This window comes from Schistocerca nitens, chromosome 6, assembly GCF_023898315.1.
Source record: "Schistocerca nitens isolate TAMUIC-IGC-003100 chromosome 6, iqSchNite1.1, whole genome shotgun sequence".
Lineage (NCBI taxonomy): Eukaryota > Metazoa > Arthropoda > Insecta > Orthoptera > Acrididae > Schistocerca > Schistocerca nitens.
The window spans coordinates 168,791,847-168,818,163 of record NC_064619.1 but is presented as its reverse complement, the minus strand read 5'-3'; positions in this window follow the sequence as shown (position 1 = coordinate 168,818,163).

Genomic DNA, 26,317 nt, shown 5'->3' with positions numbered 1-26,317 from the left:
CTAAAATGTTAGGATACTTTTATACTTCACTAAATAGTTTCAACATTAGCTACTCATTCGGGTTTGCAGCATCAGGGTAAAATAGTCTTTTCTTCGCACTTAATTTCGTGGTTATGGAGCCACACATAACTTTGCGGAACTTAATCATTTCTTCCTACTGCTCAACTTCGCAGATCTTGCAGTAGCAGAAACAACTTTCCGTTTTGTCAGTTTTAGTTTTGTCAGTTTTCTTTGTCAAGAATGGACCTCTCGTAAGGACTATCGGTGCTCTCAGCTCCGGATGATATTGCGCGTTTCGAGAATTCACGTATTTGCACAGGATTCGTCCAAAGAATTTTCTTGAAAAGAATCATTTCCCAAGGTGAGGCTCTTTTTATTTGAGACACTATTTAGTTTGATCACACAAGAATTATCTTAACTGTTTACAGTACTTCATATCCACACAACAGTGCGGAGGAACTTGTAATGCCATCCCAAATAAGAATGCAGCACAACCATCACAGATGTGAAGTTCCATATGTAGAATGAAAAAAGTGCAGACCTCATACATATTATTAGTCCGGAAAAATGAAAACTGAGAATTCAAATGCCCGATACTAGTTTTTACAGAAACCACTGACTGGAAAGAACAGGTATGCCTGAAACCTTTAAAATCAGCACAGTAGAAAATTTGCACGGATAATGATGCAGGTCCTTTTCGTTAACGCTCTGATGTGGCGATCTCGTAAATCCCACTTGCTCAGTTAAAGGGTCTTTTTCACAGGCTTTCTTTCTCTACAGAAACTTTTCCTGGTGATCGGTCTGATAATTTATGATCCATCTGCGATTTATGCTGTGTAACATGAAATGCTGAAAACACTGTAGCTTCAGTTTCATTTTGGTCGCTACATACTTCAGCAGATCTTATTTTCAAGTTACTTCATGCGAAACGTTGTGAACAAACGCCAATCTTACCTCTTATCTCTTTGCTTTTCACGCAACAGTAACAGATAAATTTTCTTCTTTAAGTCTAGCCTAACTTTTTCAAACAGCTTTAAATCCACACTAAAGTTTTTATTCTCTGTCGTCTCCTCTTTCAGAGGGAGCAGAAATTCTGTACCTATGTACTGCATTTATCGGACAGTCAATAATGAAATTTGCCTACAGATAATGGCGTACGCTTGCAAGTGTTGCGTGCGGCAGAGTGGCTGTGGTGTGTGCCGCCGGACGAAACAGATATTTACATATGCTAATCGTCATCTTCCCCCATGCTTTTCTCCTTTTAGTGCCAAATCATTTATTGCCCTAATTGTCATACACATTTTCCTTATAGTGGCGGATTCCAATATACATTGAAGCGCCAAAGAAACTGGTATAGGCATGCATATTCAAATACAGAGATATGTAAACAGGCAGAATACGGCACTGTGGTCGGCAACGCCTGTATGAGACAGCAAGTGTCTGGCGCAGTTGTTAGATCGGTTTCTGCTGCTACAATGGCAGATTATCAAGATTTAAGTGAGTTTGGACGTGGTGTTACTGTCGGCGGAAGAGCGATGGGAAACAGATCTTCGTGGTAGCGACGAAGTGGGAATTTCCCCGTGCGACCATTTCACGAGTGTTCCGTGAATATCGGGAATCCGGCACAACATCAAATGCCTGACATCGCTGCGGCAGGAAAAAGATCCTGCAAGAAGGGGGCCAACAATGACTGAAAAGAATCGTTCAGCGTGGCAGAAGTGCAACCCTTCCGAAAATTGCAGCAGATTTCAGTGCTGGGCCATCAGCAAATGTCAGCGTGCGAACTATTTAACGAAACATCATCGATATGGGATTTCGGAGCCGAAGGCCCACTCGTGTGCCCTTGATGACTGCACGACACAAAGCTTTATGCCTCGCCTGGGCCCGTCAACACAGACATTGGACTGTTGATGACTGGAAACATGTTGGCTGGTCGGATGAGTCTCGTTTCAAATTGTATGGAGCGAATGGACGGTTACGGGTATGGGGACAACCTCATGAATACATGGACCCTGTATCTGGGCACGGGACTGTTCAAGCTGATGGAGCTTCTGTAATGATGTGGGGCGTGTGCGGTTGGAGTGATGTGGGACCCCTGATATGTCTAGATACGACTCTGACGGGTGACACGTACGTAAGTATCCTTTCTGATCATCAGCATCCATTCATGTCCATTGGTTATTCCGATGGACTTGGGCAAATCCAGCAGGACAATGCGACACCCCACACATCCAGAATTGCTACAGAGTGACTCAGAAACACTCTTCTGAGTTTAAACACTTCCGCTGGCCACCAAACCCCCCAGGGATGATCTGGGATGCTTGTAGCGTGCTGTTCAGAAGAGATCTTCACACCCTCGTGCTCTTACGGATTTATGGACAGCACTGTAGGATTCATGATTTCAGTTCCCTCCAGAACTACTTCAGACGTTAGTCGAGTCCACGCCACGTCGTGTTGCGGCACTTCGGCGTGCTCGAGGTGGCCGTAGACCGTATTAGGGAGGTGTACCAGTTTATTTGACTCTTCAGTATACTCCTTCACTCACCTGTGCATTCTAGTTTATCTTCTCTCGTATTTTATCAGTTCACTTAATTTTTAATATCCTTCTAGGGCTATGCGATTTAAATGCTTAAAGCCCTCCTTCTTAGTTTTTCCCATAGTCTATGTTTCACTTATATCCGATATCGTGCTATCGACTAGAATTTTGTGTCTTTACCTGACACGTACTTTTTGTTGAAGAAAGAGTTCCTCCATTTGGTTCACAGCGCGTCTGACTACTTGGTTGTCTCTGTAGTGTTGCTGTTGTATTACTTCCCAATATTCCCAGCTTTTTTTTCAGTATCATTAATTGATATTCTATAAGCAGTTCGCTTCAGTCAGTGATTCTCATAAATCTTTCTTAGTTTCGCTGAAATGTGCTATGTCGTCTGCGTAATTTACCTCCAATGTATATGTTTCTCTTTCACTTCAGTTTTGACCTGGAATTACAAGGTAGGCGGCAGGCATTACACGCTGCATTCGGCTAAGCCGCATTACGCATGCACTTGAGATGAACGTAAGAAATCTGGCGGATGACAACATCGTGCAAGTTTCTTTAGTTGCTTTTATATGACAGTCCGTGGCTCGAATACCGCAATGGCCGACAACTTCTATAAAGCTAAAGAAAAGATATTGCACAATAATGCAGAAAAGAGAAATTTCGTACTTAAGTACTGTTGCATTACTAGCCCGGTTAAATAGATATTATATAGTCATCTACATGGCTGTAAAAACGTAATGATTACTTTAGTATAAATAACCTCTCTTTCGTGGTCTTACACACATTAATGTAGAATATGTTAACATCAAATTTCTCGCTGTTAATAGTGTAAAGACCATGGGTTCCTTAGGACACGCCTCACAGACCCACTCAAAAATTTCTCTTGTCCCCGTCTTCTCCTTTTTCATTCCAAGCTCTGTAGAGGCTCTCCCAGGAAGTTGCAAGACAAACGCTCGGACAGAATGGCAGGGATACGATTTCGAATTCCGATCCGGCACACAGTTTTATCTTGGCACAGCTGAAATTTATACCTATACTGTTTAGTACCTATTCGGTCACAGTGTATATCCTTCACAACGCTATGAAGACTTCAATGTCAGTATATACCAACGACTCATGGACTCCTACAAATATTGTAATATTCTATGGGTACCTCTTCGACAACTGTGACAGAATCGGAAACAAGATTCATGCCAAAGTCGAACGAGTTCTGTAAAGTAATCTTCGCATGCTTCTGAGAAAAAAAAATCTATCAGTGTGTTATCTTGGGCGAACGAACTGGCCATACTAACGAGTGACGGATCAAGGAGCTCCCTAGTACCACATAGAGTGCGGCCGCTACTTCGAGCTGTTAATCACACAAAGCTACGAAACATCACGGCGCTTATCCCAAGAGACGTGAGAGGGCACGTACGTTTCTTTGACGTCACCATTCAATCTCTCGGTTACGAGTTCCTCATTTATCTATGTTGCTTTTTTCCCTTCTACTGCCTGGGCCAATGTGAGCCAAAGATACACGGACCTGCAAAGATTCATTACTCAATTTACAGAATCCTAATAATATTTTAAAACAACTGAAAAAGTTACATAAACTAAGGGTATTAAAGAACACGAGACGGAAGATTATACAGACGGTGGAGGATCCTGAACAAAATATTGTGAGAGGAGGAACGAAGGCTGGAAATGAATATCACGATACTTCGCGAGTTCTTGAATGTGAAATCCGTGTGGGCCGCATTTTTAAAAACTGCTTAGGTGTCGTGAAATACACGTGCCGACATTATAGACTTTGCTGGTGTTACTTTGAGAAACAATATACTGTCGCTGTGTCGAGTCCACGGTTAAATTTACCCTGTCTACAGTTCATGACCAGTTATCGAAGATGGAGCATTGCTTGGAACTTGCAGCCATGCATTTTTATGATCGGTGCATCCACGTGTAGACCACGAAAAGCCGAAGGAACGCACAGAGAAAAGATCCCCAACAGGGCTCATCCTAATTGAATGAAACTTATCACCGTGCGTAAAGACTTACGAGAAACTGTGTCGTTCAGTCCACAGCTAGTTTGTCAGGTAAATGATGACTAACTGACAACCTCAGCTGCTGATAGGTGTTGTTGTTATACCTCGATGTGGACAGCTGAAAATGTGTGCCCCGACCGGGACTCGAACCCGGGATCTCCTGCTTACATGGCAGACGCTCTATCCATCTGAGCCACCGAGGACACAGATGAATAGCGCGACTGCAGGGACTTATCCCTTGCACGCTTCCCGTGAGACTCACATTCCCAACTGTCCACAATTCTACATATGTATTGTACCTTTATAGACATTTGCCCACCCACTCATTACTCGCGCACGCGCTGGCGATTCCCGTAAGAGTTAGGGCAACCTTGTGCGCATTCGCACAGACAAAGGTCAATGGCTGGGTAGCCTTTAACTATATATACAAAGACAGTAACTTGTTCTCGAAAGAACAGTTATTGTTGATGACCGTGCAGCTTTTCTCTGAAATAAATGATGACTAACTGACAACCTCAGCTGCTGATAGGTGTTGTTGTTATACCTCGATGTGGACAGCTGAAAATGTGTGCCCCGACCGGGACTCGAACCCGGGATCTCCTGCTTACATGGCAGACGCTCTATCCATCTGAGCCACCGAGGACACAGATGAATAGCGCGACTGCAGGGACTTATCCCTTGCACGCTTCCCGTGAGACTCACATTCCCAACTGTCCACAATTCTACATATGTATTGTACCTTTATAGACATTTGCCCACCCACTCATTACTCGCGCACGCGCTGGCGATTCCCGTAAGAGTTAGGGCAACCTTGTGCGCATTCGCACAGACAAAGGTCAATGGCTGGGTAGCCTTTAACTATATATACAAAGACAGTAACTTGTTCTCGAAAGAACAGTTATTGTTGATGACCGTGCAGCTTTTCTCTGAAATAAATGATGACTAACTGACAACCTCAGCTGCTGATAGGTGTTGTTGTTATACCTCGATGTGGACAGCTGAAAATGTGTGCCCCGACCGGGACTCGAACCCGGGATCTCCTGCTTACATGGCAGACGCTCTATCCATCTGAGCCACCGAGGACACAGATGAATAGCGCGACTGCAGGGACTTATCCCTTGCACGCTTCCCGTGAGACTCACATTCCCAACTGTCCACAATTCTACATATGTATTGTACCTTTATAGACATTTGCCCACCCACTCATTACTCGCGCACGCGCTGGCGATTCCCGTAAGAGTTAGGGCAACCTTGTGCGCATTCGCACAGACAAAGGTCAATGGCTGGGTAGCCTTTAACTATATATACAAAGACAGTAACTTGTTCTCGAAAGAACAGTTACTGTTGATAACCGTGCAGCTTTTCTCTGAAATAAATGATGACTAACTGACAACCTCAGCTGCTGATAGGTGTTGTTGTTATACCTCGATGTGGACAGCTGAAAATGTGTGCCCCGACCGGGACTCGAACCCGGGATCTCCTGCTTACATGGCAGACGCTCTATCCATCTGAGCCACCGAGGACACAGATGAATAGCGCGACTGCAGGGACTTATCCCTTGCACGCTTCCCGTGAGACTCACATTCCCAACTGTCCACAATTCTACATATGTATTGTACCTTTATAGACATTTGCCCACCCACTCATTACTCGCGCACGCGCTGGCGATTCCCGTAAGAGTTAGGGCAACCTTGTGCGCATTCGCACAGACAAAGGTCAATGGCTGGGTAGCCTTTAACTATATATACAAAGACAGTAACTTGTTCTCGAAAGAACAGTTATTGTTGATGACCGTGCAGCTTTTCTCTGAAATAAATGATGACTAACTGACAACCTCAGCTGCTGATAGGTGTTGTTGTTATACCTCGATGTGGACAGCTGAAAATGTGTGCCCCGACCGGGACTCGAACCCGGGATCTCCTGCTTACATGGCAGACGCTCTATCCATCTGAGCCACCGAGGACACAGATGAATAGCGCGACTGCAGGGACTTATCCCTTGCACGCTTCCCGTGAGACTCACATTCCCAACTGTCCACAATTCTACATATGTATTGTACCTTTATAGACATTTGCCCACCCACTCATTACTCGCGCACGCGCTGGCGATTCCCGTAAGAGTTAGGGCAACCTTGTGCGCATTCGCACAGACAAAGGTCAATGGCTGGGTAGCCTTTAACTATATATACAAAGACAGTAACTTGTTCTCGAAAGAACAGTTACTGTTGATAACCGTGCAGCTTTTCTCTGAAATAAATGATGACTAACTGACAACCTCAGCTGCTGATAGGTGTTGTTGTTATACCTCGATGTGGACAGCTGAAAATGTGTGCCCCGACCGGGACTCGAACCCGGGATCTCCTGCTTACATGGCAGACGCTCTATCCATCTGAGCCACCGAGGACACAGATGAATAGCGCGACTGCAGGGACTTATCCCTTGCACGCTTCCCGTGAGACTCACATTCCCAACTGTCCACAATTCTACATATGTATTGTACCTTTATAGACATTTGCCCACCCACTCATTACTCGCGCACGCGCTGGCGATTCCCGTAAGAGTTAGGGCAACCTTGTGCGCATTCGCACAGACAAAGGTCAATGGCTGGGTAGCCTTTAACTATATATACAAAGACAGTAACTTGTTCTCGAAAGAACAGTTATTGTTGATGACCGTGCAGCTTTTCTCTGAAATAAATGATGACTAACTGACAACCTCAGCTGCTGATAGGTGTTGTTGTTATACCTCGATGTGGACAGCTGAAAATGTGTGCCCCGACCGGGACTCGAACCCGGGATCTCCTGCTTACATGGCAGACGCTCTATCCATCTGAGCCACCGAGGACACAGATGAATAGCGCGACTGCAGGGACTTATCCCTTGCACGCTTCCCGTGAGACTCACATTCCCAACTGTCCACAATTCTACATATGTATTGTACCTTTATAGACATTTGCCCACCCACTCATTACTCGCGCACGCGCTGGCGATTCCCGTAAGAGTTAGGGCAACCTTGTGCGCATTCGCACAGACAAAGGTCAATGGCTGGGTAGCCTTTAACTATATATACAAAGACAGTAACTTGTTCTCGAAAGAACAGTTATTGTTGATGACCGTGCAGCTTTTCTCTGAAATAAATGATGACTAACTGACAACCTCAGCTGCTGATAGGTGTTGTTGTTATACCTCGATGTGGACAGCTGAAAATGTGTGCCCCGACCGGGACTCGAACCCGGGATCTCCTGCTTACATGGCAGACGCTCTATCCACCTTTGTCTGTGCGAATGCGCACAAGGTTGCCCTAACTCTTACGGGAATCGCCAGCGCGTGCGCGAGTAATGAGTGGGTGGGCAAATGTCTATAAAGGTACAATACATATGTAGAATTGTGGACAGTTGGGAATGTGAGTCTCACGGGAAGCGTGCAAGGGATAAGTCCCTGCAGTCGCGCTATTCATCTGTGTCCTCGGTGGCTCAGATGGATAGAGCGTCTGCCATGTAAGCAGGAGATCCCGGGTTCGAGTCCCGGTCGGGGCACACATTTTCAGCTGTCCACATCGAGGTATAACAACAACACCTATCAGCAGCTGAGGTTGTCAGTTAGTCATCATTTATTTCAGAGAAAAGCTGCACGGTCATCAACAATAACTGTTCTTTCGAGAACAAGTTACTGTCTTTGTATATATAGTTAAAGGCTACCCAGCCATTGACCTTTGTCTGTGCGAATGCGCACAAGGTTGCCCTAACTCTTACGGGAATCGCCAGCGCGTGCGCGAGTAATGAGTGGGTGGGCAAATGTCTATAAAGGTACAATACATATGTAGAATTGTGGACAGTTGGGAATGTGAGTCTCACGGGAAGCGTGCAAGGGATAAGTCCCTGCAGTCGCGCTATTCATCTGTGTCCTCGGTGGCGCAGATGGATAGAGCGTCTGCCATGTAAGCAGGAGATCCCGGGTTCGAGTCCCGGTCGGGGCACACATTTTCAGCTGTCCACATCGAGGTATAACAACAACACCTATCAGCAGCTGAGGTTGTCAGTTAGTCATAATTTATTTCAGAGAAAAGCTGCACGGTCATCAACAATAACTGTTCTTTCGAGAACAAGTTACTGTCTTTGTATATATAGTTAAAGGCTACCCAGCCATTGACCTTTGTCTGTGCGAATGCGCACAAGGTTGCCCTAACTTTTACGGGAATCGCCAGCGCGTGCGCGAGTAATGAGTGGGTGGGCAAATGTCTATAAAGGTACAATACATATGTAGAATTGTGGACAGTTGGGAATGTGAGTCTCACGGGAAGCGTGCAAGGGATAAGTCCCTGCAGTCGCGCTATTCATCTGTGTCCTCGGTGGCTCAGATGGATAGAGCGTCTGCCATGTAAGCAGGAGATCCCGGGTTCGAGTCCCGGTCGGGGCACACATTTTCAGCTGTCCACATCGAGGTATAACAACAACACCTATCAGCAGCTGAGGTTGTCAGTTAGTCATCATTTATTTCAGAGAAAAGCTGCACGGTCATCAACAATAACTGTTCTTTCGAGAACAAGTTACTGTCTTTGTATATATAGTTAAAGGCTACCCAGCCATTGACCTTTGTCTGTGCGAATGCGCACAAGGTTGCCCTAACTCTTACGGGAATCGCAAGCGCGTGCGCGAGTAATGAGTGGGTGGGCAAATGTCTATAAAGGTACAATACATATGTAGAATTGTGGACAGTTGGGAATGTGAGTCTCACGGGAAGCGTGCAAGGGATAAGTCCCTGCAGTCGCGCTATTCATCTGTGTCCTCGGTGGCTCAGATGGATAGAGCGTCTGCCATGTAAGCAGGAGATCCCGGGTTCGAGTCCCGGTCGGGGCACACATTTTCAGCTGTCCACATCGAGGTATAACAACAACACCTATCAGCAGCTGAGGTTGTCAGTTAGTCATCATTTATTTCAGAGAAAAGCTGCACGGTCATCAACAATAACTGTTCTTTCGAGAACAAGTTACTGTCTTTGTATATATAGTTAAAGGCTACCCAGCCATTGACCTTTGTCTGTGCGAATGCGCACAAGGTTGCCCTAACTCTTACGGGAATCGCCAGCGCGTGCGCGAGTAATGAGTGGGTGGGCAAATGTCTATAAAGGTACAATACATATGTAGAATTGTGGACAGTTGGGAATGTGAGTCTCACGGGAAGCGTGCAAGGGATAAGTCCCTGCAGTCGCGCTATTCATCTGTGTCCTCGGTGGCTCAGATGGATAGAGCGTCTGCCATGTAAGCAGGAGATCCCGGGTTCGAGTCCCGGTCGGGGCACACATTTTCAGCTGTCCACATCGAGGTATAACAACAACACCTATCAGCAGCTGAGGTTGTCAGTTAGTCATCATTTATTTCAGAGAAAAGCTGCACGGTCATCAACAATAACTATTCTTTCGAGAACAAGTTACTGTCTTTGTATATATAGTTTGTCAGGGTTCATAGCAAACAACAGCTGGCCCAGAGGAATTTGAAGGGGTAGTATTGGACCAAGCGTGAAAAGATCTATCAATAAGCACCAGTCAAATTGTAATATTTCTACACTAAATTTGCTATGCTGACTAGCGGTACTGATGGTAGAATAAAAGCGGGTTACAAGCCGTGAGCTGACTGGGGAGGTTAACCGTGCGTTTACTGGGCAACTGTTTCACGACTGGGTAACTAGTCTAGGTTTACCACATTACCAATCAGACTAAACATTAATTATAATATTTTAATAGTCATACAACAACCGGTAATATATATTTATAAAAGTGAGAATTTAAATAAAAAGAAAGAATTCAGTTTATATTTGCAATTTTTTTTAAAAGATTGTTCATTGAAATTTCAGCATATTATACGTGAGTTATAACTGAGCTGGTGCCTTATTTACGATTGTGAAAATGTGAGATTGGAATCTTACTGAACACATAAAATATGGAGTCAAGATTGGGAGACTGGATACAACACTGCATTCATAAAACAACACACAAAGAACATTGAAACACATGCAAGAGAAAGTTAATCACTATAAACAGATTCAAATTTTTTACCCAAAGAATTTACGTTCGTAGCACAATCCTGTCCGTCATGTAATTACCACACACTGGTATACTAAATTCATGTTAACTCTTTGTGAAATCTTCGCGAAAAGAATAGCTGAGGGCTACTTTGATGATTACACCACATGCTTCACGTGGTCAACTTGGTTTACACAAAGCGTATAACTCCACAGTAATTTTGATAATAAAATAAATTAGCTCGAAAAGCAATTGACAAAAGAAAAACCTTGAACTGGTTACTAACGTCTTACTATTAACCTGATGGGTCACACAGTTATATAAGCACGTGGTACTGGTCTCACAAAGTACACGCCACGTGGGTTGAACATAAAGAAAAGTTGCTATATTCAAAATATTGTCAAGACGACACGTTATAATCACACAAGCATTTGCATTTAAGATTGATCTTACTTAGAGTTACTGATCAACACGTGGTTACACTTTACTCACAAAGTAGTAACAAAGCAACTACCGGAAAATAATCTGAACTGGACACGAGAATTACACTCCGCTGCAATTAAAGATAACCTTAGATATTTTAGAGCTAAACCCGAAATAAAAGTGATTAAATTCTCAGTTAGGCTGAACTTAACAAATCCATTGTCCTATGGACTTAACAGACACGCGCTTAGCCGGAGATCTTACCACTTCAGACGCTCGCCACGGTCCCGCTGCAACTGCCCACCGCCAGACTGCAACTCTCCAACTGGACTGCAACTCCCCAACTGGACTGCAACTCCCCAACTGCCCACTACCCAGCGTGCTCCTGAGAGTCGCTCACAAAGACAAGCGGAAGGGGCCAGAGGGGCAGCTTCCTATACCAACCTGACAAGGGACGGACCGGACCATACTAAGAATAGAAACCTCTCTGCTTTTAGGAACCGTAGCTACCTGTTCCGACGTTGGTCCTACTGTTCTCTAGCAGACAGCCTTGTCTGCTACCCTCAAGCATGCAACTACAAACACATTTGATCATTCATCCTCTCACACAGAAGGGAAGGGGGATGACAGTATCTTATCATATACTGCATATGACAGAAAGCGGATGTAGGTTCCGTATGAGACTGTGTGACATGAATTACATATAAGAATTACGTATAAACTGTGCTTTAAAGTGTAGTAGTGTGACACATCGTTCTTGTTTATGTGTAAAAGTAACACGTTCCACTACTCAGTCTCCTCCCAGATAGTCAGAAACGCCACAGTAAATTTAGAAGAGGAATTTATTCCATAAAAGACAACAAATTTGAGAAATTAAACATGAAAGGAATCCAACAGAGACCTTTCATAACCCCAACGCTCCGGGAAAAGACTGTGCAGGGAATTTTCTGGCCATGCTAGGACATTCCCAAGCAGGCTTCTCACACCCTACTTAAACCAAAAGTGTAAAGGCAAGAGGTCACCAGCTACTTGCTAAAACACAATAATTTCAAACATCTTTACAATCTACCAATTTCATAGAGAGAAAAAAGAACACAATCTGTGACACCTATTTAAAAGATAGTGTAGACCTAAATCGGTCAGCAAGTAAAAACAATGGTTCCTGTGTCATTAATATGAAAACAATTTCTGGTTGTTACCCTTATGGAGTTCACCAGTATTTGCTCATTGCAAGAGCCAGCTGATCACAGGCAAATTTATGACCGTTTATTAACACGCAAAATTTATGAAAATAGCAAAGGTGCCACAGCAATTAAAAAAGAACATGAAATAACATCAGTATTACAAGGCAGAACATTACAATGCACAATCCGCAAAAGCAAAAAAATGATAAGAGAAAAAACATGTTTTACAAAGTGGTTATCGCAAAAAAATTCTATATCTTATAAAACTAATAATTTGTAGGATTAACATAACTATGTGGCACTAATTTAATCACTCTACAATATTTCAATTAGTTAGCAAACAATGAGCACTGTGTCATTATACTGAGACGACAATTAATTATGTGACTGTTACCCTTAAGGGGTTCCTCACAATAAATATGCCCCATGCACAGGCTAATCGATCACAGCCCAATGAGAATGAAAAGCTATCTGACTGATAAACGAAGCAATGCCACTTGAATGAATTTACGAAACAAAATAACACAAATCTAATACATAACACAAGAACAAACATTGATCAATAAAACAGTACAATAGTCAACATCTAAAAAAAAACACCAATAAATAAAACACCTGCAAAATACAAGAGTCAAAGTTTCAAAACAAATATAGAACACCTGCAAAATACAAGAGTCAGAGTTTAATAAACACCAATAAATCGAGTCCCTGCAAAACACACGAGTCAAAGTTTCTGTGACAGAAACACACGTATCTGCATTGAACTAAGAACCGTATAATCACTGTTCACTGATACACTCACTAGTTCCACTGTTCCGAGGCACAATATAAGGGGAGGGGGAGGGGGTTCGTCGCCGCAGCTGTCAGTAGGGATTTTTGTCCATCTGTTGCGTGCGATCCCGCCGTCTCTGCCCTCTCATGAAGTATCTCTTGGTGGTCTGTGTCACGTACATCTCGATTTGGTTCCATGTTTGTGTTGTCAAATTCGTGCGGTATCCTCGATTGATACGCCAGGTTGATATTCTTGGGCAAGGATGACACTTAATGGCTCTTCTTTTGTGCCACCCTTAGCGACCAGAGAACATCGAACCATGATTTACTGTCGCTTGACAGTAGGCATCCTTCAGGAAATGTCGATAGGCGTCGTTGATGTCTGCAAGTTTCTTTGGACAGTACCTGTCAAAAGGCTCCACGCCCCTTGTTTTGTTTCACCGCGGCCGTCTCGTCACGGTCGCGTGCGTGTGGTGCGTTGCCAGGAGATGGATTTCCGCGCGGTGGACCGCTCGCCCATCTCAGGTCATTCCCTTCAGGGGGGTCGCGCGGGGCGGCCGCCCATTAGCAGCAGGTACAAGGGAAAGTGTTTGCGGCGACACTTCTTTTGTGGTTGACCGCGCTCCCGAAGTGGCCTGGCTGACAGCGTCTCCTGCTGGGAACCCCGCCAGTTTACAAATAGTCCGGCTGCTCCCGCTGTCTCTTAAGAGTTTTGCCGGTTCGCTTTCACGTTCTCAACTGCATTCACAGAAATTTTTTTTATCATCCTTATGTGATTACACAATGTCATACATAATACCACTTAGTATTGTCTTTCACAATTTTTAAGAACAAAGTGAGACTTAATAAATTTTTTTAATAAAAATAATTAGATGAATCGACAATATAAAATAAAATTTAAATGACTTGACAATGTAAAAATAAAAGTGAAATGACTTGACAGTGTAAAATAAAAATTTAAATGGACTGACAATATCATATTTAAATCCACATCACTAATGTGGTTCACTTACGTTTTAATAAATCAAGTGCTACTTATTAATTCACTAAATTGAATAGGGTTATGCCTTGCGCAAGTATAGGTCAGGACAGCATAGGGTTCGCATGTTATTTACACACACACACACATGCACACCTGTTGTCTATTCTACAAACTAACTACCCATACACATGCATTACTCATAATTCTACTTCTATCCACTACTAATTAATCCCACAAGCCACTTCAATGCTACTTCAACAAAGTGTTTACACCATTACAGCAATGTTCTAGTTCGCCCTCTTCTTGACGCTCGCGGCATACGTCTTGTCACATGATAAATGGAGAACTTTCCTTAAACATACACAGTAAAAAGAACAATGGTTATTTACACGCAAAAACATTTATACTAGTTCGCACACGTGAAAAGAGACTCGCAATTATACATTTATCATACTCATACATTCACACATGAAACAGTACGAAAATTTCATCTAAAATTATGTTATGACAAGAATTAATCACACAGATGGCTCTGAAAAGGTTGAATTATTTGCATTATACAGGTTATATTACATTTTCTTACCCATTTTGCTTCGATTTCGTTCCTTCTTTACGTTACCTTTCGCTTTCAAATCATTTATTTCGCCTGTGGTGGTTATTCTGGACTCATTTCTCATGAATGGCAAAATTGTGGTCACCTCTATTCTGTAAAACAGTTTCATCTTTACATATTTGAACTTACAACAGACACAAAAGATCCGAATCCTCCTGTGGTTTAAATGACAATGTTTTGCTTTATCCTTATTACCTTAAACCAAGCTTTCCTTCGTTCCCATAATCAAAATTATTTAATCATCCTCTACCTTCAAGAGGGAAACTTCCTCAGTACAAATCATATAAGCTGCAATGCATCCCGCACCAGCGAAAACAGTAGGCTGTAATGCTCACAGCATCAGCAAAACACATAAACGTCGCTTTTCTAGGACAAGTATTAACGCAGAATAATTTTTCAGGCTTTGGCTCAACATCAATCAAGACTACAAAAAGGATCCATATTTCCGTTCCATTCTCCATTTGCTGAAAAACTGCTCGTATTTGACTACCACAATAATATTTCAGAACCACGTAAATTACACAAACCACAATTCTTCTTTCACCTTGAAGGGAATCAATATACTTACGAAATCCACAGACAGCACTTTACGTACTCAGCTATAAAGAACAAAAAAAACATATATCATCAATATTAACATATCATCGCATATTGGGAAGCCATTGGTTAAACAATCGTATTACCACATCCTGTTTTCAAGATTCCAAACTTACTCATTCCTTTCTCAGAGTTCTCCTATCTTAAAATATTCATACAGCACGCATACTATAGTAAGAGATCCTCATTTATACAGACAGATATAGAATAGTAATAGATAGATAGTAGCACTGAAAGCAGAAAATCGGAAATAAGGCTACTAACAGCTGGGGACCTGGGTTTGCCAGACCCATAATACCCACAGATCGGATATTCCCCTGAGTTTTTGCACTAATTCAGCAACGATCTTGCTTCTCTCAGGAGCGACTCCTTTTCAATTTACTCACACAAAAAAAACATAAACAGCATTTTACTCGTTCACCAGGAAACCTTTTATGTTCACATTAGAACCAACCTACATCCTAATTGCACAAGGAGAAAAAAAATTAAAACATCACTTCAATCAATCACATAAAAACATCTTTATCTTTAATTTTTACCAACATATTATTCAAAATGCATACGCCACAAATTTAAACTAATCAATTCATTCTCCTCTCTATAAATCCTATGTACTCATTTGCCATGTCGCTCATTTGTTCCGATTTGGCGCCTTCTGGGCTGATCATTTGTCATTGCCGGTTTCGTTCATTTCCATTTACTGGATTATGTCTAGGGTTGGCCGGCCGAATTTGAACATCATGTGGGGCTCCGCCTACAATCCTACTCCCACCGTGTTCATCGTAGTAACGATGCTGGTTGCCGTACCTGTTGCGTTCACGATCTTGTCCCCATCCTCTATCATTTCTGTTGTTCCACCTGTGTTCGCGACTGTTACCCCAGTTTCTATACGGCCTGTCCCGATTATTGATCCGTTCGCGTCGCGACGACCAGTCACGCCGTTGATTAGTACGACGGCCACGACTGCGATCGCGCTGCTGTGCCCTGTAATAACTTTGTGCCTGATTAGGCGGGCATTCTGCTGTACTGTATTCCAACTCTTGGAGAAGTGTTTTAAACGTTTCCACGTCCTCTTTGCATCGTCCCGCAAGAATGACGTGCCGCAAGTGCATCGGCAATTTGGTGATGCATATCCTAATTAGTTCCGCAGGCCCGTATGGGTCGTATAAAAATTGATTTGCCTGCAGCATGTGGTCGAATAGGCGTGCAGGGCTGCCGAAACCAGACTGGTTCAAATTTGGCAGCATGATTATGCCATGTTTGACCCTATCTTGTGCCGCTTCCGACCAATATGCGGAGAGAAAGGCTTGTCGAAACTCCCGAGTGGAGTTGCAGTGACGCGCTGCCGACCTCATGCGACTCGCCGGTTCGCCTTCCAAATAGCCACACATATACTCTATCTTATGTGAACTAGCCCAGTCGGGAGGAAGACAGAACTCAAATTGCTCGAGCCATGTTCGTGGATGTATGCCTTTTTGAGAATTTCGGAATATCTCAAACTTTCTTACTGTAAGGAAATGTTTGAAATCAAATCCCCGCATTTCCTCCTGTCGAGGCCCTTGAATGTTTCTATTTCTCTCATGTCTGCCCCTTAAATTACATTCTTCCCTGTCGTCAAAATCTCCCTCGTGGCCGGAGTCCCTCTCTGCACTGTTCGTACGGCTATTTTTATTGCTATTGGCGAGTTCGGAATCACACGCCATGCGGTTTTCCAGATGCGCCACGCGTTCTTGTAAATCGCCTGTTACAGCTTTGTGCTGTCTGTTCACTTCAAACTGTCCCTTCTGAAATTTAAGAAGCGAACGCACTTCTTCGGTCTCTGCGGCCGCTACCGGTGTAGTATTGTTCTCGCTTTCCGTCAGCTTCATCGTGCCTACAATGTCCGCTAATGCCGCAATCTTATCATCTATTTTTCTCTTGTCCTCCGCCCCAGTCTGCTTCAATTGTTCAACCTGCTGTTCCAACGCGCGGATCGCTAAACTGTTGTCCGCTATTGTGTTGCTAACGACCGTGGGACAATGCGTTTCAGCCTCTTGGACCCTCGAGAGTACCTGTTGGTGCTCCCTTTGGCATTCTTCTCTCAGCTCTTGGAAATTCCTAAGTAGCTGTTCTTCGCTCTCTTTAAATTCGGCATCGCCACTCCGCTTACCCTGTTCTAACGCTTGCAAACAGTCATCGATTTGTTCAAATGTTCGGCCTAATTCTTTCATAATATCGCTTTTTATTTCACTTGCCAGATTGTTTATTCTTTGTGAGATATCATCGGACACTCTCTGCATCGACTTGTCGACTTTATTTGTCTGCTGGATTAGTTTTTTGTCTATTTCTTCGCCTAGCTCTCGGATCGATTTCTCAGATTTTTCTGATTTCTGCGTCATTTGTTCGCCTAGCTCGCGGATCGATTTTTCAGATTTCTCTGCGTTTTCTTGATTTTGTTGCAATAAGGCTTTCATGAATTCTGCCAAATCAATTTGCTTAGTTGGGGGCAAACTAATTTCTGGCTCTGATGTGAGCCCGTTCGTGCTGTTTTGCATTTCGTCTGAAGTATTTTCCATTGCATTTTCGGAACCGCCCGACGCGTTAATATTGGAAATCAAATTATCCCCTTGGTCCATGTTGCTTAAGTTGTCGGACCGCTTACTTTTAGCTTGGTTCGTGTCAGCATTAGTGCAATTTACACCCAGTACGCAACACACTAATCTCAATAAATGTGTCCCCCAAAAATTACGACAGTCACACGAAAGATACCCAACCTAGTACGCACTTTTTCACTCGCAAAACAAATTTTTATCTTTGATCGAAACAGTGCAATGTACAAGCGAGAACAAAAAACACACACACATATAAAACACACAAATATAGAAAACAAAACAACAAGACAAACAACACAACGCCGCTCAACAACGCCGTGAATCTTTTGAACGTCTGCTCGGAAACAACGCAAAAGTTGTTTGAGCGCTGTACGGAAAAAAATGAAGATTATAACACGCTCGCAATCTAACGTATCAGAGATTCCAGAGTCTAGCGGAATCACAGAACAGGGTCGCCATGTGTAATATTTCTACACTAAATTTGCTATGCTGACTAGCGGTACTGATGGTAGAATAAAAGCGGGTTACAAGCCGTGAGCTGACTGGGGAGGTTAACCGTGCGTTTACTGGGCAACTGTTTCACGACTGGGTAACTAGTCTAGGTTTACCACATTACCAATCAGACTAAACATTAATTATAATATTTTAATAGTCATACAACAACCGGTAATATATATTTATAAAAGGGAGAATTTAAATAAAAAGAAAGAATTCAGTTTATATTTGCAATTTTTTTTAAAGATTGTTCATTGAAATTTCAGCATATTATACGTGAGTTATAACTGAGCTGGTGCCTTATTTACGATTGTGACAATGTGAGATTGGAATCTTACTGAACACATAAAATATGGAGTCAAGATTGGGAGACTGGATACAACACTGCATTCATAAAACAACACACAAAGAACATTGAAACACATGCAAGAGAAAGTTAATCACTACAAACAGATTCAAATTTTTTACCCAAAGAATTTACGTTCGTAGCACAATCCTGTCCGTCATGTAATTACCACACACTGGTATACTAAATTCATATTAACTCTTTGTGAAATCTTCGCGAAAAGAATAACTGAGGGCTACTTTGATGATTACACCACATGCTTCACGTGGTCAACTTGGTTTACACAAAGCGTATAACTCCACAGTAATTTTGATAATAAAATAAATTAGCTCGAAAAGCAATTGACAAAAGAAAAACCTTGAACTGGTTACTAACGTCTTACTATTAACCTGATGGGTCACACAGTTATATAAGCACGTGGTACTGGTCTCACAAAGTACACGCCACGTGGGTTGAACATAAAGAAAAGTTGCTATATTCAAAATATTGTCAAGACGACACGTTATAATCACACAAGCATTTGCATTTAAGATTGATCTTACTTAGAGTTACTGATCAACACGTGGTTACACTTTACTCACAAAGTAGTAACAAAGCAACTACCGGAAAATAATCTGAACTGGACACGAGAATTACACTCCGCTGCAATTAAAGATAACCTTAGATATTTTAGAGCTAAACCCGAAATAAAAGTGATTAAATTCTCAGTTAGGCTGAACTTAACAAATCCATTGTCCTATGGACTTAACAGACACGCGCTTAGCCGGAGATCTTACCACTTCAGACGCTCGCCACGGTCCCGCTGCAACTGCCCACCGCCAGACTGCAACTCTCCAACTGGACTGCAACTCCCCAACTGGACTGCAACTCCCCAACTGCCCACTACCCAGCGTGCTCCTGAGAGTCGCTCACAAAGACAAGCGGAAGGGGCCAGAGGGTCAGCTTCCTATACCAACCTGACAAGGGACGGACCGGACCATACTAAGAATAGAAACCTCTCTGCTTTTAGGAGCCGTAGCTACCTGTTCCGACGTTGGTCCTACTGTTCTCTAGCAGACAGCCTTGTCTGCTACCCTCAAGCATGCAACTACAAACACATTTGATCATTCATCCTCTCACACAGAAGGGAAGGGGGATGACAGTATCTTATCATATACTGCATATAACAGAAAGCGGATGTAGGTTCCGTATGAGACTGTGTGACATGAATTACATATAAGAATTACGTATAAACTGTGCTTTAAAGTGTAGTAGTGTGACACATCGTTCTTGTTTATGTGTAAAAGTAACACGTTCCACTACCCAGTCTCCTCCCAGATAGTCAGAAACGCCACAGTAAATTTAGAAGAGGAATTTATTCCATAAAAGACAACAAATTTGAGAAATTAAACATGAAAGGAATCCAACAGAGACCTTTCAAAATCTGCTAAGGAATGCGCACCTAGCAGAACAGCAACTACACCCCTATTTTGAACAATGTGTGCACGCAATGGCGCAAAATAGTTTTTAACCCAGAGTTTAGTTCTATCACTGGATCATTTTGTAATCCATACAATGAAACCGGCAGTTATAGATTTAAACCGTTGGTTATGAGCATAAGCTGTTGATGTAAGGGGGAAGGGGATATTTAATTTTGAGCGCTAGTTCCTGAAGAGGGGCAGCAGCCTTTTCAGTAGTTGCAGGGGCAACAGTCTGGATGATTGACAGATCTGATCTTGTAACACTAACAAAACGGCCTTGCTGTGCTGGTATTGCGAAAGGCTGAAAGCAAGACGAAACTACAGCCGTAATTTTTCCCAAGGGCGTGCAGCTTTACTGCATGGTTAAATGATGATGGCGTCCTTTTGGGTAAAATATTCCGGAGGTGAAATAGTCCCCCATTCGGATCTCCGGGCGGGGACTACTCAAGAGGACGTCGTAATCAGGAGAAAGAAAACTGGCGTTCTACGGATCGGAGCGTGGAATGTCAGATCCCTTAATCGGACAGGTAGGTTAGAAAATTTAAAAAGGGAAATGGATAGGTTAAAGTTAGATATAGTGGGTATTAGTGAAGTTTGGTGGCAGGAGGAACAAGACAGGGTCATAAATACAAAATCAAAAAATGGCTCTGAGCACTATGGGACTTAACATCTATGGTCATCAGTCCCCTAGAACTTAGAACTACTTAAACCTAACTAACCTAAGGACAACACACAACACCCAGTCATCACGAGGTAGAGAAAATTCCTGACCCGGCCGGGAATCGAACCCGGGAACCTGGGCGTGGGAAGCGAGAACGCTACCGCACGACACGAGCTGCGGACAATACAAAATCAAATAGGGGTAATGCGGGAGTAGATTTAATAGTGAATAAAAAATAGGAGTGCGGGTAAGCTACTACAAACAGCATAGTGAACGCATTATTGTGGCCAAGATAGACACAAAGCCCATGCCTACTACAGTAGTACAAGTTTATATGCCAACTGGCACTGCAGATGACGAAGAAATTGATGAAATGTATGATGAGATAAAAATAATTATCTAGGTAGTGAAGAGAGACGAAAATTTACTAGTCATGGGTGACTGGAATTCGAGAGTAGGAAAAGGGAGAGAAGGAAACATAGTGGGTGAATATGGATTGGATGAGAGAAACGAAAGAGGAAGCCGTCTGGTAGAATTTTGCATAGAGCATAATCATAGCTAACACTTGGTCCAAGAATCATAAAAGAAGGTTGTATACATGGAAGAATCCTGGAGATACTAGAAAAAAAATGGTTCAAATGGCTCTGAGCACTATGGGACTCAACTGCTGAGGTCATAAGTCCCCTAGAACTTAGAACTACTTAAACCTAACTAACCTAAGGACAACACACACATCCATGCCCGAGGCAGGATTCGAACCTGCGACCGTAGCGGTCGCGCGGTTCCAGACTGTAGCGCCAGAACCGCTCGGCCACCAACGGCCGGCGGAGATACTAGAAGGTATCAGATACATTATATAATGGTAAGACAGAGATTTAGGAACCAGGTTTTAAATTGTAAGACATTTCCAGGGGCAGATGTGGACTCTGACCACAATCTGTTGGTTATGAACTGTAGATTAAAACTGAAGAAACTGCAAAAAGGTGGGAATTTAAGGAGATGGGACCTGGATAAACTGACTAATCCAGAGGTTGTACAGAGTTTCAGGGAGAGCATAAGGGAACAATTGACAGGAATGGGGGAAAGAAATACAGTAGAAGAAGAATGGGTGGCTCTGAGGGATGAAGTAGTGAAGGCGGCAGAGGATCAAGTAGGTAAAAAGACAAGGGCTAGTAGAAATCCTTGGGTAACAGAAGAAATATTGAATTTAACTAATGAAAGGAGAAAATATAAAAACGCAGTAAATGAAGCAGGCAAAAAGGAATACAAACGTCTCAAAAATGAGATTGACAGGAAGTGCAAAATGGCTAAGCAGGGATGGCTAGAGGACAAATGTAAGGATGTAGATGCTTATCTCACTAGGGATAAGATAGATACTGACTACAGGAAAATTAAAGAGACCTTTGGAGAAAAGAGAGCCACTTGTATGAATATCAAGAGCTCAGATGGCAACCCAGTTCTAAGCAAAGAAGGGAAAGCAGAAAGGTGGAAGGAGTATATAGAGGGTCTATACAAGGGCGATGTACTTGGGGACAGTATTATGGAAATTGAAGAGGATGTAGATAAGATGAAATGGGAGACACGATACTGCGTGAAGAGTTTGACAGAGCACTGAAAGACCTGAGTCGAAACAAGGCCCCGGGAGTAGACAACATTCCATTAGAACTACTGACGCCCTTGGGAGAGCCAGTCCTGACAGAACTCTACCATCTGGTGAGCAAGATGTATGAGACAGGTGAAATACCCTCAGACTTCAAGAAGAATATTATAATTCCAATCCCAAAGAAAGCAGGTGTTGACAGATGTGAAAATTACCGAACTATCGGATTATTAAGTCACAGCTGCAAAATACTAACGCGAATTCCTTACAGACGAATGGAAAAACTGGTAGAAGCCGACCTCGGGGAAGGTTTGGATTCCGCAGAAATGTTGGAACACGTGAGGCAATACTAACCCTACGACTTACCTTAGAAAATAGATTAAGGAAAGGCAACCCTACGTTTCTAGCATTTGTAGACTTAGAGAAAGCTTTCGACAATGTTGACTGGAATACTCTCTTTCAAATTCTAAAGATGGCAGGGGTAAATACAGGGAGCAAAAGGCTATTTACAATTTGTACAGAAACCAGATGGCAGTTATAAGAGTCGAGGGGCATGAAAGGGAAGCAGCGGTTGGGAAGGGAGTGAGACAGGGTTGCAGCCTGTCCCCGATGTTATTCAATCAGTATATTGAGCAAGCAGTAAAGGAAACAAAAGAAAAATTCGGAGTAGGTATTAAAATCCATGGAGAAGAAATAAAAATGTTGAGGTTCGCCGATGACATTGTAATTTTGTCAGAGACAGCAAAGGACTCGGAAGAGCAGTTGAACGGAATGTACAGTGTCTTGAAAGGAGGATATGAACATCAACAAAAGCAAAACGAGGATAATGGAATGTATTCGAATTAAGTCGGGTGATGCTGAGGGCATTAGATTAGGAAATGAGACGCTTAAAGTAGTAAAGGAGTTTTGCTATTTGGGGAGCAAAATAACTGATGATGGTCGAAGTAGAGAGAATATAAAATGTAGACTGGCAATGGCAAGGAGAGCGTTTCTGAAGAAGAGAAATTTGTTAACATCGAGTATAGGTTTAAGTGTCAGGAAGTCGTTTCTGAAAGTATTTGTATGGAGTGTAGCCATATATGGAAATGAAACATGGACGATAAATAGTTTGGACAAGAAGAGAATAGAAGCTTTCGAAATGTGGTCCTACAGAAGAATGCTGAAGATTAGATGGGTAGATCACGTAACTAATGAGGAGGTATTGAATAGAATTGGGGAGAAGAGGAGTTTGTGGCACAACTTGACTAGAAGGAGGGACCGGTTGGTAGGACATGTTCTGAGGCATCAAGGGATCACAAATTTAGCATTGGAGGGCAGCGTGGTGGGTAAAAATCGTAGAGGGAGACCAAGAGATGAATTCACTGAGCAGATTCAGAAGGATGTAGGTTGCAGTAAGTACTGGGAGATGAAGAAGCTTGCACAGGATAGAGTAGCATGGAGAGCTGCATCAAACCAGTCTCAGGACTGAAGACCACAACACAACAGTTCTATATCACGAAGTATTCAATTTAGAATCATCTAGTTAACAGAGTTGACCCTGAGGATCTGGTATAATTTCTATACAAATAACACATTAACGGGATGCTCCTTTCTTACGTGAGCAACTTCTGTAAGGATTATAATGAGTATGCTAAAAGGAGGCGTGTCATGTTACATTAGAAAATCTCGAGTGTATCTTTCAAATTTTTGAGACCTACAGAAAGTCTGTAGAAAGTGAAACCTGCAAAATAGTGCACACCTTCCTGTTCTGCTTAAACAGTGTTATCGAGCTACAAACAGATTTCTCTGTGGAGTGCTCACTGAGTGAATGATGTAGCGCTTTTGGAAGAGCCCATATTATTAAGCACAGTTCCCATGAGGGAATGTGTAATTTACATAGAATTACGAGACGGATGAATAACAGACTGCAAACAGGTCACGAACTTACATCAGAGATCGTTCTGACCATCCATTTCTGGGCTAAAACTACTATTTGGGTTGTCCAAATTATGATACCTTAGTAGATGTTGTTGTGGTATTCAGTTAGTAGATAGTTTTGGTGCAGCTCTTCAGGCTAGTGTATCTTGTGCAAACCTCTGCATCCCTGAACAACTTACGTCAACCTACAGTCATTTGAAACTGCTTACTGTATTCATGTCTAGGTCTCCCTCTACAATTTTGAAAAGCTTTCTCTAAATCTGTGGCCGAGCGGCTCTAGGAGCTACAGTCTGGAACCGCGTTTCTGCTACGGTCGCAGGTTCGAATCCTGCCTCGGGCATGGGTGTGTGTGATGTCTTTAGGTTAGTTAGGTTTAAGTAGTTCTAAGTTCTAGGGGACTGATGACCACAGCAGTTGAGTCCCATAGTGCTCAGAGCCATTTGAACCATTTTTGAACTGACTGTCAAATTCTTCCCGCAATATCATATCTCCCGTATCATCTTCATCTGCTTCCTCTTCCGTTAGGAGGTAACAGTGAGTTTTGCGGGTGACAACTGAAGTTATTTTTATAGCGAAGGTAACAGTATCCATATTGGGTAAAAGGTCGTGAATGTGACGCTTCCAAGAAATCTTTCCTACATCTTCAGTCCTAAGACTTTAAATGATTACCTCAACTGGTTATTAGATCACGCTGCGTAATAACACTTTGCTTTTACCCGAGATCCGTGACAGAAACTGAATGCACTGTGTTTTGTTGCGATTAAGCGACGAACTGTTCCCCTGTTTGCTAATTTTTTTACATTCCATTCTCTGTATTTCACATTTAGCCTTGCGCAAGGTGCGAAAACAATAACTATGTAATCTTCAGTTATGCTTAGTGGCAGATTACTGATATACAAGGTGTACCATAATTGACAGTAGAAACTAATATCGCTGAAAGTATACGATAATAGCTGAGCTAGGTGGGGAACTGATAAGAAGTTTACATTTTAAACACACTTGTTCTAACTAGGACAATATCTCTGATGAAGGTATTGCTGGCTTCTAACGACAAACTCGTAAATATTTTGCAAAAATCTCGGCTGCGGACTCATGTTTTAGGGAATGTGTTTGCGTCTATTAGTAAAAAAAGAAACAGACGTAGAATAGAAAACTGCGACATACTCCGATTTACAACATTGCAGAACCAACCTGTTATGTATTCGGTGAGACTGGACCTTCTGTTTCGTATTTTTTAAATACAAAATAAACCGTTGTTGAGTTTTTTTACCCACTTCAGTACTTGACCTTTGCATCTTTGTTGAACAAAGCAACCACAAAACAGTCCTAAATGGTGTCTCGTAGTCGGTCAGTATTCACTGCCGGCCAAAAAAAGTGAAGCATCTGGAAGACATGGTCGGATATCAGTGTAACATATCACGCACACAAGCAGATCGGCAACGACAGTGTATTTGTGTTCGTGTTTAGTGTTGTTACCAGGCCTTGTATGCTATATATAAACCTCAGATGGCGGGTGATTAATGTGGAGCACACGGAGATGCCACATACTCAAGTGAGACAGCGTTATCAACACCTGACAGAGTTTGAAAGGACCTCATGTGGGTCTCCATTTGGATATCTGATGGATTTGTATGGGCACATAAAATTACACTTAGTTTGGATATTGACTTGTTCCACATGATAATAATAGAAATGGTGTCAAAGATCTATGGAACATGCAATTAACTAACGAGGTTTATGGTACCACTCAGCTCAGCTTCTTTGGGAAACAAGAAGTATCGGTTAATGGTACAGTTTACTAAATTTCGCTGAGGATAGTAGAACGAGCTCCTGTCTGTGGTACTTGTGGCAGAGTCATGCCAGCATTCACCATTGCCGATAATGAAAACTATAGAAGATCTAATTTATAGCAATTATACCCGTGCCTTATCCGAGATACTTGTAATAACTGTAAGACTGAATACCAAAATGTAATGAAAGTGTGCATTATAATAATGCGGGAACATCATCAGCACATGAGAAAATAAAGTCCTCAAGCGTAATCGGAACAGAAGTGTACCACAAGATACAGGAGAGCCGACAAAATATCAGTGAGGCGGAA